We start from the raw sequence: 17,800 nt of genomic DNA, 5'->3' as shown, positions 1-17,800 counted from the left end.
TAAAAATTGTTTTCACCATTACTTTCGGCTCAAAGTAAATGCGATATTTTTTTATATGAAGATGCACTATAATATTTACTTGTTATTGTTGCAAATTTATGTTAGAAAAAAAATGTAATAAAAGTAGAAAAGAATTTACCGCCGGCAGCATCTGTTGTGCGTGTTTGAAAATACAATATACAGAAAATCATTAGTTAACACTTCAAATCCTCAACCGTACGTTGTAATGTAATCATACATATTTATGTACATAATTACATAAATTTACAAGAATCGTATACAAATATATGTCACATAAGATTTAAAATTATATTTTTTATGAGTTTTTTGGGTTGGTGAGTTGGCTTGGGTATGTGAATTTGATGGGCGCTGGTTGGAGTTAGAACCATAAAATGGTGGATACGCAGTAGGGGATGAACGATTATTGGCGCTTTCAAAACTTGCGCGTGGCAAATAATTCACGACTAATTTCCTTGAGTATTTTCACACCCGGTTTTGGGAAGTTTTCCTTATAAAGTGGTATGAAATTTAGTAATAGTTGTATGTGTAAGTGTAGCTGCGTGAGTTTTGAAGTTATGAGGAATCATGTGTTTACCGCCTTTCATGTTTATTTCTTTGCGCAGATTGTCGTAAGTGAGTGCATAATTAAATTGTTTATATTTAATCATATTTACTAGAGAATTATTTATTTGTTTATATTTTTCTTTTTTTTCAAAAAGTAATGTATTCCTAGGTGACGATATGTTTAATAGATATATTGTATAATAAGATAAAATATTTTTTGAATATATAATATGCCTAGAGTGACCAAAGGATTTTTCTTTTACAGTACAGTACCACTTTTCTTATATAAATTTCTACAATCCATAACAAATATCCAGTGAAATGCTTATGGAAATAAATAAACTTCCGAGACCTACTTATATATTAAAAGATATATAAATACTTGAGGTTTAATTTTGAACATTTCATACAAATAAATTTCATTGGCAAAATGTCTGGCTACCTAAACACTTTTTTTATACCATTTAGTGAACATTTAAAATTTTCGGCTTTTTTTAGCGCCACGGAAGTTAGCGTGTAATTAGGAAATTACTAATAACATCCAGGTGAACAAGGGCGCAGAGTTGAACATGTTTACGGATGGCTCCAAAATAGACAATCGAATGGCAAGGGTTGATTTTTTAGCAAAACTAGATACCAAAATCGTCTTCCGTCTACCAGAATACTGCAGTGTCTTCCCAGCAGAGATCATATCAGTTAAAGGAAACCTTCAACCTGGTTGCTCATAGCAGGGGATATATTTATTTATACACATTGAAGTGATTAAATTATCTTAGGGTTTCGTCCAAGTCAGTGAAAGAACGAATTGTTCCTTTAGTGGATCTGAAATTGTTTAGTCTCAGTGGAGTCAATCTCTGACTGGCTAAACAAACAGACAAACGTGACATGAATAGGTTATGGCCCATACATACTGACTATTAAAGCTTAAAAGGAATAATATTAAAACTGTAGTAAGAATGCTGACAGTTCGCTTAATAATTGGCAGACATGCCAGCAGACTAGGTGAACCATATAATGCTTGTTGTATTTAGAAGTTTTCACGAGGTGTAATAAGCGGAGTCCATAAGACATCTTCTTTGCGAATGCAAAAAAATTTCTTAAAGACGTTTCGCAGGTTGCACTGATAAAACATTTCGTACTGATGAAATGAGAGGACTTTAATTCCGGTGGTATTTATCATAATGAACATTTAATGGCGTAGCTGTGTCTTTAGATAGTCACTTTACCTGCTTATCTGTCTAAATTATGTATCAACATAATTTTAATTTTTTTAAAGGAGGATTCACATGTAATTTTTCTCAAAATGTTACATTTTTTGTGAACGCTATTGCCACGCCAAGCGTGAACAAGGCAGTCAATTTGATTTCAATCAAATCGAGAGATAAGAAATTTCAAAAATGTATCTATATTGTACATATATGAGCGTAAATAAAACACGTATTTCCATACAAATGTATGTAAACACATAGGGGCCTAGCCAAGCACCATTGGTCTCGACTAAGTGTATCAGACCGTTGGTCTCGACCAGGGTTAAAAACCCTAAAGTAAAATTATTAAGGCACATTTTTGTCAGTTTATTAATCTCACATATAGTACAGTCTTAAATTAATAATAATTAATATAATCTTATTACTATTCTATAATATTTATACGAAAAAAATAGTTTTTTCATAGTTTCTCACCTTGTAAACCTTTTAATTGTATTAAAGAAATCTAAGCAGAATATAAATCACTGCTATGTGATTTATTAATATAAAGGCCGCACAAATCATGCTAAGAAATATTTTCATAAAATTACTACACATTTATGTAGGAAATATTGTAATTTATTATATATATTACAGTATAACATACCCATATACACATTTGAAATACATTTTAACGTCTAAATTTATGACATAAAATAATCTGCACTAAATTACTATACAAGCGAGAAGCTAAAACTCATTTAAATTGATAACTATCAGTTACATATATATACGCTCCTATCTACATAACATATGTATGTGTTCATTAACATACATACATGACAACAAAAACAATATTTACTCTCACATTGCATATATAGAAGTTGTAATCCTTGCTAAAATATTTTACTCGCAAATAATGCCTGCCCTACTTACATAGTACATATTTACGACATACCAACACTGCGCTGCTGCAATCTGCCTTAAATTTAGATTAATATAACATACATATTTATACGAATTTACAGCCTCCAAACAAAAGTGCATTGGTAGCCTTGTAATTACATTGCATAAAAGCAAATATGTATTATGTGTGTATGGTATGTGTGTATGCGCGTATGCTTTGTGAGTTTAATAACTGCGTGTAAAATATCCACCTGCATAAGTCCACACAATATATATGCTCCTATACTAACTCAAATATGTATACATATGTATGTGTATACTTAGGTATATGTTAGCATTTCGTGTGCACCTATACATATATATGTTTGTGGATCAAGTGTTAAGCAGCGACCTGCATTGCTGATTTGTTTGCCTATATTATGTGTGTTGTTCGTATGTGTGTGCTTGGGTAGGCATTTGCTCATACATTGAAGGTAAGTTGGCAATATATTTGCTAGCAGGGGAATACCCTGTAGGAAAAACTAAAAAGTAACGGTAAATTTTTTTTTGAATAATTACTTTTTTGGTGTTATGTTTAGCAATGATTTAGAATACAGATTAGCTAAATCTGTGAGCTCACATTTTCCTATAGTATTTTTACCACTTACGAAAAAATATTTTTTAATGAAAATCACTACTCTTTTGCTCATAAAGCATATTTTTGAAATATATAAATTCTTAAATACATATATTGAAATTTGTTCGCAAGAGAATTGACGTGATATTATAATATTTAATTATTTTATAGAAAAATATACTTGAAGATTAAAGCGACAGTCAAATATCTGTCTAGTGTTAAGCTAGCTATTATATGTCTAGTATTAAGCTGTCAAATGTTGACAAAAGTCAAATTGTGATCAAAATTTGAATAAAGGCAAGAAAAAATGTTACCTTTGGTTATTCCATAGCAATAATAATCTCTTGAGTGTTCAGTATGTATGAAAGCTATATGCTAAAGTAATCCGATATCTACAGTGCCGATAAATGCTTTCCGATTAGAAAAGGATTTGAACGAAATTTCAGATCTTTATACCAACATCTAAGAACTAAATCGACCTTATGCAAATATCTTAAAGGGTTTTCGAAGCTTCCTTCTGGCTATTTTTATTTTATACAATATTTTTCAATATTTTCCTACAGGGTATTTTTTTTGGATGCCCACACCTGTCTATGTGTGCGTATGTGGGCATGAATGTGGACATACCTTCAGTTGTGCTTGGAATTGGGTCGAGTATGGCCTTATCAGTACCAAAAGCTATACCGAATAGTGGGTTCTTTTGAGTGTAGCACTCACACGCACACACCCCAACACACATGGACATCTATATATGTGTGTATAGCCATATGCCATGTGTCTTTCATTGTTTTTGCTAGCACTTTTGCCCTACAATGGCTTCATATGTGTAGCACACTTGCGCTGTTGTACTTGTTTTTGTTGTTGTTCGGTCAACAATTCGGTTGGCGAATAAGTGGTCATGTCAAATGTTTGAACCACTCGACGCAGCGACTTTACACCGACAGCAGCGATAACAACAACAACAAAGCCGAGAGCGCAAGAACAAAAATCAAATAAACTAAATGACAGACAACGGTAACGATAAAAGCAGCTCAACAACGCGACAACAACAGCAACATGAACAACAATAACAATAGTAATAAGAACGGCAACAACAAGAATGGCAATAGCCATAATAGAATTGTGCTATCGTGTCGAGTTCAGTGCAGTTGTCGAGTCAAGTAAAGTTGAGTTAAGTTGAACTGAGTCAAGTTGCATCACCGTTGCAGGTGCAGCATGGCAAATGACAACTGGCAATTCGAAACCGGCGGTAAGTGCGATAAGTGTTGCACGACAGTGTCGCACGAATGTGTACCATATGTGTTGTCGTGTGTTTGTGAATATAGTATATCATATGTGAGTGTGTGTGTGTGATTTTTGCAAATACTCGTTCTTTGCATGTTTGGGTGGGTGAGCTGTTATGAGCGCTACTGACACACTTATTTGCCTGGCTAATAAACCTACATATACATATACATAAACTAACACATAGACACTTACATATAATACAAATACATACACATACATATATTTGAAAAATTCTATAGCAGGCTTAGAGAGGTCAATTTCAATTGCGGGTATTGCGTGAAATAATAGTAAGCAGCTCGGTTGGCGGCGCTCCACAGTCCATCTGCTTGACAAAACAATACACCCACACACATATACCGATAGCAGTGTGTATATGTGTGAAGAGTGTAGTAACAAAGTGAGCCTTTATTATGACTGCCATTGTTTGTACTGCATTCGCATGGGTTTCCTCGCCTTGTTGTTCTTGCGTTATGCTGTTGCTACTGGTTTTGTATGCGTGAGTGCGTATTGTTGCTTGCTGTTTGTCGCATATCACCCGCCTTTGCTGACCACTTTTAAATGACCCTATTCATTACTTTTTGCTGACATGTTACTTCCCATTTTCACTCGAAAAAAGTACGGTTGTTTTGAAGTGCTGCGCGTTGGGAACACAAATAATTGGGTTATGTGAAAGTTGCGTGCTCTTATGCTAGTTGCAAACTCAATACTTTTGCGCCTTGAATTATGCAAAGTTAAAAAAAAAAAAATCCTTATATCTGGTTGTGAACTAAAATTTCTAAAACATGGTTTCGAGCTATGCTAAGTTATCGTGTCTTTAAATTCAATACCGCACTTGTCTCATTTAGAGGTAACGACTATAAAAAAATAGGTAACACACTAGCTACAACGATCAAGCTGGAGGTAAAGTGATTGTTTGACCAAATAAATTCGATAGGCTTTCGAGGTAAGAGAGGCTTTAGCAGTTCTGACTTCACAGAAAACTTCTAGGTTACCCATTCTCCTTTTTTAATAAGAGGCCGAGACAATATGTGTAAAAGAGATAACGCAGCCTCATTTCCGGCTCAACTAAATGTATTCGGTTTTATGGGTTATTTATACAACTCGCTGACACCAGATTTTTATCAAAAGCCACGAATTTTCCTAAAATAGGATGGGATATGTTTATCAGCCAAATGAAACGAAATGAGCTGCTTGTTCTTCTTATTCGCTTGACTTTGCACTTTTTATGCTCTATATAACACCACATGGCTCCACTGTTGTTTGAAAAGGAAACGCTTTAAGAAACTAAAGCATGTCAGGACAGTTTTAAAAAAAGGATTTCCTTTTTCTGCAGCTTGCATTAAAGGTAACTATTAAGAAATAACCTGCGCTCGTTTCGCTTGTCTAATATATCATCTTAGCTTTAGTTCCATATTACAAAGGAATAAAATTCCCTCTAACCTTCCATAAGTACCAGCAACCATTACTTTAACATACATCCGTGGAAGGTATTCTAAGCAATCTTGACAATTAACTGTAGATCGATAAATCTTTTAGAAATAAAAAGACTTGAGAATATATTAGAGATCTCTGCACTTGACCCAGAAGTGAGGTGGGAAGTAGTGTTGCCAAATCTTCAGCGTTAGCATGAAAATATATTTAAAGAAATAAAAATTATCAATCAAATTTATTGCTGTAAAATCTATGAAATAGCCGACTTATACTGCTTTACATTTTTTCCTTTCACTACTTAGTTAAACTCTTCACTGTATAGGTTATACATATATATATCTTTATCGCAATTACTTCTTATAAAAAAAAATGTTCGTCAAATATCACTGATTCACCTTGCAACTTTCACCCAATTCATAGCTGCTCCATTGAAATGCAAAAAAATACATATTTTTTTTATCATAAAGAGTGTCTTCCTCTCCTTAACTGCACTCTAAAAATAATTATGCCGAAAGCATTTTTTCGTTTTAGTTTGCATAAATCTTTCATATTTTCATGTCTTTATTACATGAGTAAGGACGCGCTGTGAACAAAGTCATAAAAGTCATTTTTTCCTTTACTGAATATCTTCTCTTGACCTGCCACATGCATAATCCAGATAAGAAACATTGCATATATGCATATGACCCACAGTATGCCGTTTGTTTGCGGCACAGCGTCGCATTCAGACCATTATTTACGCTAGCCTGCTAGGTGGCGCTGTTCTGCTCAAGGCCGAGTGACACTCAAATCGAGCGCTGGCGGACAACAGCGGCAAATGCAGCAAGAGTTCAGGCGACGCATAAATGCAGCAGCAATGGCGTGGACAACAACAACAGCAAAGGAAACCGCGAAAGCGATTCAGAATATTTCCATACTTAACTTTTCAACTTTTTATTGTGATAGTTGTCGTTTTGTCATTTTCATTTTCATTTCCATAACATTATTACTTTCATACACACAACGACGCAGTGAGTTCGTATAATTCGTAGACTTAAAATTTTTATTTTTAATACCGATTTTCTGCGTTCGCTGGCACACCTGGTGCTCGTGAAAAGCGACATGATGGAGCGCGTTCAATGAGTTGAAAGCTGAAAGGATATACACCACTTCTGTGTGGATAATGAAGTGTCCGTTTGTATGTGTGTGTATGTCCGTGTGTGTGTGAGTGACAGCGGTGAGTGTGTGCCTGTGTGTTTTTTATGCGCTTGCAGATAGAGGTTTGGTGAGAGGGGCGTTCATGGACGATGGTCTCATACGACTTACGTGACATACAAAGGGTAGATCCAAAGCATTAAATTATTAAATACCAGCTGTTAATATATGTGGCATATATAATTTAGGAAGGCACGTTGGTTTGGCATATTTTTTTTCGATTAGCTAATCGAAGTTGAGGTGTTTTGCCTTCACGTGTGCGTGTGTATGTAATTGATGATGTAGTATTACGCTTACCTGCAAGAGAAAAGAGTGGAGAGAAAAATTGCATAATTAGTATGAGTGAATGCAAAAAGTTTGTAATTAGTTTAATTTACTGAATGTAGCTTACGCATTATTAATGAATCAGCTACTTTTGCTCCATTTAAACACACACGCATTCAAACGCTTTTAAAGTGTTTCTATACATGAGTTTGTATGCCATTTTCTGCATATACATATATCTATATATAAAGATAGTAAAGGGAGATGGAAAACGCAAATTAAGATGTTGAGTTAGAGAGAACACGAAGTTTCGAGACTGGTCCTAAATTAATTATAGTTATGGACTAGTTGAAAAATAAATAAATGATAATATTTAGAATAAAAACTAAGATTTTCTATATTAAATTTACATTTTTAATACATATATTATATTATTAAATTTCAGTTTTATAATATGGATTACAATGTGCTCATATGTATGTACATATATGCTTTATATGTAATACTATATAAATATTACGTTTAGTAATATAAAACAAAATTTCTTAATTTTTTTATTTGTTTGTTAACAAGTGTTAAATTTACACATTCATTCCGTCCATTTGCACGGTCATCTCAACATTTTCTTGCTTACAAGTTCCTACAATGTTCTCGCTTAAAGCTTTATAAGCAGCCCACTGTGCCCATTTTGCAGCATGCACATATTTAAGCATCCGCTACTTACTGCTTAATCATCTAATTAGAATACAACAACAAACACTAATCAGAATGATATGGTATGGACACAGGCATCCACACATCTCACGCATGGCTGCTGTACGCTTTCACTTAATTATATATATCTATATACAGATGCATGTGTAATTAACTATTTCGTCTTTACCCATCCTCTCATTAATAACAGAAGTAATGTAATTAATCTTCATCTAATTTCTCGGCATCATTTACGCGTTGCGGTAGTGACGAACATCAGACGGTTGTTAAGCAAGTGTGAGCCATGCATAAAATATGAAACGTAAGTGAGTTTATACATATGTGCATATGTTTAATTAGTGCTGGCGTATTTTTGGTGCAAAAAGTTAATTAGATTGCCTCGTGACCAACAAGTTTTATTTAGCGTTTATTTTTTAAAGCTTTATACTTGATCCTAAAAATTTATGCCTGGAGAAGATAACTGCTGAGGTAATCTTAGGTATTTTTAATTTTCTAAAAATTGAAAAATTTATAATTGCTTTCAAAAACATAAATGATATCTCAGATGTACAAAATTCATGAAAATATTTCAAACTTATTTTGAATTGTCATTTTGGCATCGATAGCTGTCCAATGTTTATTCTCTGCAACATTTAGAAACGATTTGGAAATTTAAAGAAAGTAAAATTTATATTTTTCTTAAAATTTTTTTCGATGAAGTATTTGGTGTTAAAAAAATTGTTATAGTAAAAGAGAAGTTATTTGAGCCATACACCAAAAATAAGTAAAATTTTGGTTACGTATACGCAGTGGCATTTCCTGTTATATACTTAAAACTACTATTTTGATGAAATTTGAAAATTAATCGAATTTTGAAAACTATATTCTATAGAAAGGACTTAAGTTATAATGCTGAAATTTATTTGACTTAGCAAAGAAAAGAAGAAAGAGTTATTAAGATTTATTAAATTAGCCGCGAAGTTTGCAATATACGCAAGACAATGTTTGAAAATTTTTTGAAGTGTATATATACAATGTCAGTGAACTAGTCCCTAAGTTTTTGAGATATCGATCTGATATTTTCCAACCTTTTTTCTTTCAAATAAGCTACTTACGAGTATTTGTCGAAATCCAGCATAGCGTAAATATGTCATACAAACTGACCGATCAAATATTTGTTCCTGAATGGGCAACTCCTGCTCTGAAAGTATTCAATGCGGTACCTGCCTTGAAATGCAGAAGAAGAGGAAACGCTCCACTCCATTGGAAAACCAGGTGGAGAAGGGCCTGGCTTCAGTTGGAATTTCCAATTGACGCCGAACAGCGTAAAAAAGAAACTGTCATGCTGTTGTAAGCTCGGCTATAACCACGTAAGTGTTGTCTATCTCAATAAAGTAGAAGAACAGTACAATTTCGTAGGAATTTACTTTGATCTGACTGAACTAGCGCATAGCTGGTATAAAAGACGTTGTAATACGCTTTATGCCATAAGAAATGTGCCATAGTTAACCGTTTTCCTTATATTTAATATTTAGACTGTTACATTTAGATCTGCCCCTTTGCTAAGAGTTAGTATTTTAAGTATTTTCTGAATTTCATATTAAAATCGATTGAAAATGCCACCACAAATAGTATTTATTATTCCCTTCAAAAACTAATTTTTCTCCTATCCCTTCGAAATGCTTCCTGCTGCATAAAAGCAAACCTATGTTTGTTGTAGGTTGCTTATCTTGAAAACAGCGGTGCGTCACACTAACCGCATATTCACAATTCATTGTGTCTCTTATCACTTTTTGACACGCTTTGTATAAGTTTTCATGCATAGTTAACCCGATTGACAAAAACTCCTCATCATGGGAGCAAGCAAGCGCTTTACATTTATTTTAAACTAAAAGCAACAATCGCCCACACACTAATCATTTTTCAATGACAATCGGTTTTTGCACAAGTGCCGCTCTGTGCGCTTGATTCAATTTTGTAGACTTTCACAAAACGTTTATCTACTTTGCACATGAACGCACTGTAACGAGGACAACAAGTAAGCGACATTAAAATACATAAAGCATACAAATTTCACAAAAAAATAAACAAAATGTTTGTTAGTCACAAGAAAAAAACAGTTATCTCGGCGTATGTGCACTGCGCACCACTACAAGCATATTTGCGCACATGTGTGCATTTATCGAATGGTGAGCTTGTGCATGTGTGCGTGATTTCGTTAAATAAATTATATTACATCAATTTCATTAATATTATCCTATTCTGCGTAGTGAAATGCCGAAAGCTGCTTGCTTTTGTCACGGAAATTGCATTTTCCAAGCGACTGAGCTTTTATTGAAATGAAGTCAGTCGCTGCTGCTGTTTTTTTGTAAGCAATTTCGAAATTGTTGAAAAGCGCTGTAATTCCATAAATTGTAAATTATATTGCTGAAAGCCTACTCAGTGGTTATTGAGCTCATTTCTGCGCAACTGTGTGTGTATGTGTGTTTGTTCGCTTATTCACTGAAGTGTGTGGCTTAATCCTTTGATTGCATTGCTGCGGTGACTGCGTGCAGCATAATGCATGGATTGTTGTGGCAGCCATACAATTTTAATATTTTGTTGTAGAGTTGAAGCAAATTTGATGAATTGTCTTTATTTAATAAATTGCTTATAAAAATAGCAACAAATTTTCTTATTTGCTGCAAAACTTATCTTAGAAATTTGCAAAGATATACCAGCTCGAATGCGTCCTTGTGTTTTTTTAATAAAATTTCATCGACACTTGATTAAAAAGAATTATTTCAATTGTCACTTTAATTACTTATTCATTGTTGCGTGTATTTTTTTAACACCTGCGATACTTTTTCATTAATAGCAAATTCGTTATACATAATTAAATGCAATGTGGCCGACACATCCTGCGCCTAAAGAGTTGTACAATGCGCGCAAACTTAAAAAAAAAACCGCAAAAGCTACAAATGCCCAATAAAAGCTCTTCAGTATTTAATTAAAATAAACTGTGCGGAAAATTTTTTGTGCTCATAATTATTAAATTTATTTGCATACTTCCTTCTAGGTGTGTGTGTGCACATTAAACTGAAGGCGTGTGCTATAAAAAAACACATAAAATCATTTAATTGAAATAAACGCCAGTAATATGATGAGCAAAGTTAAATTACGAAAAATGCAACAAAAATATAATTATAATAATAAAGTAGTTATGCAAACTAGTTATAAAGCAATAATGAGCAAATCGGCGGTTGCGTATACGCAATGGCGTTTAATTGCATTCGAGCAACTATTTTAATTATTACATTGCTTTCTGCATGCGCGAAGGAATTCGCAGTATTTTACAACTATTAATCAAATTACTACGAAATAGTTGAGAATATGCAAATACATGAAATATTTACGTGCATTTGTATGTAACTCATTTTCATAATTGCGTTTTTTTGTTTTTAATTTTACATTAGCATGCAAAATAGTTTTTAATTTAGTTTGAGGAGCGGCTATGAGCCAATGCATAATGTATTTACTTAATAGAGCGAAAATAAATTCAGCAAATGTATGGCACGAATATTGCAGTTTTTATAATTATAATTTTTATATGTATTTCTTCTGATAAATTGGTGTGTTGGCAGAAGTTTAAGTATGCTTCTTCGAAAGGAAACTCATGTTTTCATATTTCAGTATTTTTCATTCAATTTTCATTCCAGTAGCATTAGATAGCCAAATATTATATTATTTGACATTTCCTGTCCTTAAAAGCGAAATAATTTGCAATGTTGGTAAGAATTTAATAAATAATTAGAAGTTAAACACAAGGGAACTAAAGGATAAGATATTTGCATCTACTTGGCTGACAAACCACCAAAAGGTAAGTTTAGACGAAATTTTGCGAAAGAAAAAAATTTCTACAATATAAAAATATACTCTGTCTGGTCTATAAAGTTAATATTCCTGCCTTTTGAGTAGATTTCATTATGGTAAAATTTTCCGACCGAAAATTTTTTGGGCTAAATGGATGAGAATTTCAGCTATGGCTTTTCCTGCCACAGAAATATAATTGTAGCTGAGTTAACAAATTTTTGAAAGATCGCTTTGCCAGTAGTTAAATATAAGAACTAGAATACGAGGCGACTTGTTCAAAAGTACAAGAGAAATTCTGATAATCACAAGCGAAGAAAACTTATTACTTTAAGTAAGTCGAACTACTGAGTATTAGTAGACTGATTTGGTAAGAATAAATCCACCGGCAATTAAAAAGAGGACAGTGAACATAACTGTGACAGACGATGATGCTACTATTATTTCTATCAGCTTAAAGCGCTCATCAGTGTACCGACATATTGTCTATGATATGAGCCGAATACGCCACCACGTTTAAACTGGCACTCTGTGAGACCATGGGTTTCTATAAATGTTATTAATAAAAGAAAGATTTGACAGATGAGACATTTTTAAGAATTATAATCGAAATATTGTATTATAAATATTTTCGAAAGCAAAGTTCCACGGAAGATTTATGCACCTTCACCCATTGGCAATGGCAAATACCGCAGTTGATGGAACGATGAGCTGTTCGAGATATACAAGTACATACGATGTGTCATAGTATCAGCGAATCAAGTGTCAGCTGCTACGCTTGATAGGTCATGACATCCGAATGGATGAAAACACTTCAACTCTGGGAGTATTCGACGCAGTACCCGTCGGGCGAAGACGGGAAGGCCTCCAATTCGTTGGAAAGACCAAAGTTGTATAGACCAAAGTCTCCAAATCCTTTCTCGTTCCAAATATCATTTTATGACCATTTTATATGCTTACTTTTGGATTTAAAAAAAAATAGTAGAAGCATGGTGAATATCTTTCAATTTTCAAGCCATACTCATAAGCTCTATTTTTTTGAAAATGCATACATAATTTCTCTAATAAATAATTACAATTTCCATTAAACTAATATTTTAAGTTACTCTTATATTTTAACAAAGAAAATATATAATTTCCACTATGAAGGATGCTATCATTTGTCAAAATTAAATTTACACAAATTATGATAATAACCCTGAGAGCACTTTTAGGCAGGATTACTATAACAATTAATTAAGCAGACACAAATATTAGCAAAGTGTCACTCTCGCACTCACACATGCTACATATGCACATTATTTGCACACATGCATATACCATACACCTACACGTTTCCATCAGGTTGTGTTAATGATCGTCAAAAGCAAGGTATCTTGTCAGATATTTGCAATTAGTGCAACAATTAAGCGAATGTGCATGAGTCTGCATAAATTCGTTGAAATTTAGTAGAAAAAAAGAAGAATATGCAAAACAATGTAGAAAGGAAGTGCAACCAGGAAGGGAGCGCATTTACCAGAGCTGGCAACTTTGCTAAGTTGGCTGGTTTTCGCAACCTACACACCTACACTCTTACTTGTAGTTATGTAAATAAGTAAATATTTGCAGTTCTCCATATATAAGTATATTTACTTTTATATATATGTAAGTGTTTGCAGTAATTTATATGTTTGCTAAATGCAAACAAACTCAGCAAAGGTGTGCAGAAAGCTAGTGGTGGTAGACGGTAAGAAGCTACGCGGGTGGTGGAAAGAAGCGCGAAGAACGGGAGCGCGGTCTACAAGGAGAAGCAGTGAATCGTACAAATTAACAGTGACAGCGCAAATATTTGTGCTTAGAAAATAATAATATATTTGCGAAATGCAGTTCATTTGTTTCAATGTAAAGAAGACTAGTGTGGAACTAGTTCACTGCGGAGCAGATTTACTTTTGGTTATTAAGAAGTATATCCGCTTGTTTTGATAAAAAGTATTTTATTTTTATAAAAGTTGCTAAAAAAATTCATTTTTGATTCAATCAAACAGTAATGATGAATGAAACAAATCTCCGAATTCAGAAAATATTCTCCAAACAGCGCTTTCGTCTCTTTTTGCAACTTTTTGTGTTATTTTTTCATCTCCCTTCCGTAGAACTGTGTCTAAAATCAGCAACTTCAGAACCAGTTACACATTTATGTACGCCAATGAAGCCACCTTAGCTTATGTGGCATGTATGTAAACCAGCTTTCTTGCAAATCTTAATTATGAATATTTATATACATATATTTATGTGTGTGTCTATGTATGTAGATGTGTAGTTAGAGTTGAGGTAAGTGGGCGCTTAGTCAAACATGTGGCATTTCCTTTATGTTTATGCACTCAGGAGTAATTAAGCAAGTATATTTAAGTATGCTTTTGTATATTATCATGCCTGTTTGTACGTTTGTGGTGATTTTAATTAAATTAACATGTGTTTGCTTCATTGTTAATTAACATTATAAAAGAAGTATTTCATTTCAACTGCGCATTTGTATTTATACACATATATATGTATATATGTATATATATATATACATATGTGTTCATAACTTTCCACTAATTTGCATTTGTATCAAAAGGAAGATAAAAGGGAAGCCACAAAACCGCAATACAAAGTGATAGCACAACACTCCTTTGTATACACTTCTTCACATACACACATATCTATATGAAGGCATAATTATGCGCGTGTAAATAAAATTAAAATATTACTGAGATCTGCTCTTTTGTTATTATTTGCTTACAGTCTTGACTTAATTTATTGTAAATTTTGAATTTGCTGATTGTGGGCTGTACTATCATTCTTGAGAGTACAAACTGTTTTACAACGAAAAGTCATGGTTACAGAATAGAAGAGAGTAAAAAATCATGTTAGATTTCTGAAAAAGGTATTTTTGGTAAATTTAATATTTTTAGGCAAAAATAAATTTTTTGTTGGATGAAAATATAGAAATGAAAATGGAACAAATAACTTAAATATTATTAAAATTATGTATATGTTTTGAGAAGACCTATCGATTTAGACAGACTTATACATATGTAGTTCTCCAATAAGAGTGATATGACTTCCTAAAAAAAAAAAACAAAAAACAAAAACACGTATGTATGGTTAAGGAAATTAAAATATTATATAAATATAACATCATTTAATTGGGCTCTACTACTTCTTTTACTTATCAAACCTATTGAGGCATTATTTAAGACACTGCTCATTTGTTGCAACTGCCGACATCGGACCACTATAGCATACCGTTCCCAGACAAGTTCATCGTTCAAAATTAAGTCTTTGTAAGGAAAACTTTTTTATTTGATAATGTATCTTCATTGATTATTGCTTACAGGATTATTGCTTATGACAACGGTATAAGCTTCGAAGAAATTTTTAGTTTGGACCACTAAGCGTATAGCTGCCATACATACTGACTCATAAAAGTCAGGCTTTTGAATTCCTTTGAATTTATGTAGGGTATTATAGTTTCGCAGCAACCGAAGTTAACTTTTTTCTACTTTTTATTTACCCTTTTTTCGAAATAATTTACAAGTAAATACTGCATAAAGCGTTTTTATTCAATTAATTTAAAATAACTTCACGGATTCCAATTACTAATGTACACAATCGGTCTGCTTTTGCTCACCCACCAAATTTTTGATATTTAATATTTTATTTATTGAAACAGGCATCAAGCCAATAACATCAATCATCATATGCGAGTGCTCTGAAATGGAATTTAAATTAAAATCCTACTACTACTCTAGCTATTAGCGAATACCAATGTTGCTAGCTCCAGCGCCTAGAATACCACCATATTTTTTGGTGAAAAACAGATTGAAATTTATCCATCGTAGAATGTAGAATATGAATTTCGGAGAAGATTAATAAAGAATAATATCACAAAATATTTTTAATACAAAAAAAATTTTTTTTATTTGTTGCACAGAGTAATTTTTGGCACACATGTGTAGTCACTGCTTTGGAGTTAAAAAATTAATGCTATATGCTGTAGCTATTAAGATGGGATATATGAAAATATTATATACTGCGAACGCTTATTAGGATTTTAGCATTTTAGCTGAAATTTACATGAAAAAGAGAATAAGAATTTATGTGGAGTGAATAAAATTTGAATAACTGAGTTTCGACTACTTCAACTACCGTGAAATTTACATAGTATAGGTACAAGTATCAATTTTTACTATCTGTGAAGCTATTTATAGAGTGTAGAGCTATAAAACTTTAACTGGAAATATAGCTATACATTCCAAGAGCCAAAAGCCCGAAAATCTGTTATTATATTTTCATTATGAACAGAAAGCATCAAACGCTTCAATTAACTCATAAATAATGAAGTTTTTTGATTGATAGTAATGCCATTGTCTCATATATGTAGATATGCGAAATTTTATATAAAAATGAAAATTACAAAAAGTTTTGAGATAAGTAAATATTGAACACAAACCTTGAAATGAATATTTGCGTCGGGCATTGAAACTCCTGGTAATGGTTGTTTTATTGCCCGATTTAATGGTAACAGCCTCGTCAACGCAAACCCAGTGACGATTTTTAAGGCATCGAAACAACAGTAGTGTACAATATAAGAGTTCCTACAACGTCAAAAAACACACACATGCACACATTCAAAGCAATTTGAACCGTCGCATATATTTCTTGAATGTGCTTTAACCCTTGGCTGCCGGCGTTGTTAGTTGCAGGCACAATGACTTGGAATTGAAGCTGCTTGAACGTGGCTATATTATATTTATGCACACATTTGTATGTACGTTGCATTCACGTGACATAAGTATTTATTTTCATTGTGCTGCACATGCAATGCTGACTTTTGCATTTTGCTGTTTGTCAGCATAACCTCATTGTATGCCTGTTTACCATATATTTATTTATTTTTATTTTCCTCCATCAGCGTTGCGTAACGGTTGTGAGTGCTGCATGCAACCGCAGAACATGAATACTGTTCAATTGAATTGCTTAATCTATATTTCAACCATTCTTATGGTGAACACTTAGCTTAAGTTTTTAGAAATCGGGGTTTTCTTTCATATTATAAAAGGTTATACATTAAGAAATATATTAACACTTTAGATGAATATTTCATATGTTTTTTGAGTTACAGTCCTCTGATGCTTAGCCGCTCAATACAATCAGTGCCATCAGCTTTTCTCGAAATATCATTTTTTGACATATCTCCTAGAGAGAATTTATTTATAGGTTTTCTACATGATATAACATAAATAAATGCCGGAATCACTGCAGCAGTGAGAGCAGTCTTAGCGCTGTGGGAGATCCCAATAAATTTACTTTTTTATATTTTTATTAAGTTTGTCACGAAGTTTGTAACACCCAAAAGGAAGCGTCAGAGACCCTATAAAGTATATATATAAATGATCAGTATGTCGAGCTGAGTCGATTTAGCCATGTCCGTCTGTCTGCCCGTCTGTCCGTCTGTCTGTACATATACGAACTAGTTCCTCAGTTTTTAAGATATCGTTTTGAAATTTTGCAAACCTCATTTTCTCTTCAAGAAGCTGCTCATTTGTCGGAACTGCCGATATCGGACCACTATAACACATAGCTGCCATACAAACTGAACGATCGGAATCAATTGCTTGTATGGAAAACTTTCACATTTGACAAGATATATTCACGAAATTTGGTATAGATTATTTTCTAGAACAACAATGTAATCGCCGAAGAAATTGTTCAGATCGGTTAACTATAGCATATAAAGGGTGATTTTTTAAGAGCTTGATAACTTTTTAAAAAAAAAAACGCATAA

At 33.0% G+C, this 17,800-nt stretch overlaps 1 long non-coding RNA gene across 9 annotated transcripts in view; it reads right to left on the bottom strand.

Annotated features, from left to right (window-relative positions):
* Positions 1 to 17,800, bottom strand: part of LOC105229869 (complexin) — a 349,701-nt gene that overhangs the window by 120,340 nt on the left and 211,561 nt on the right. For 6 of the 9 annotated variants that reach the window (XR_007421475.1, XR_007421474.1, XR_007421476.1 and 3 more), the window contains one exon: positions 140 to 151. The exons of the other annotated variants lie outside the window; for them this stretch is intronic. This is a non-coding gene — a long non-coding RNA (complexin). The remainder of the gene's footprint in view (positions 1 to 139; positions 152 to 17,800) is intronic. 9 annotated transcript variants of the gene reach the window in all.

Source organism: Bactrocera dorsalis, chromosome 2 (genome assembly GCF_023373825.1).
Source record: "Bactrocera dorsalis isolate Fly_Bdor chromosome 2, ASM2337382v1, whole genome shotgun sequence".
Taxonomy (NCBI): Eukaryota; Metazoa; Arthropoda; class Insecta; order Diptera; family Tephritidae; genus Bactrocera; species Bactrocera dorsalis.
This window is presented reverse-complemented; position numbering and strand designations above follow the sequence as displayed.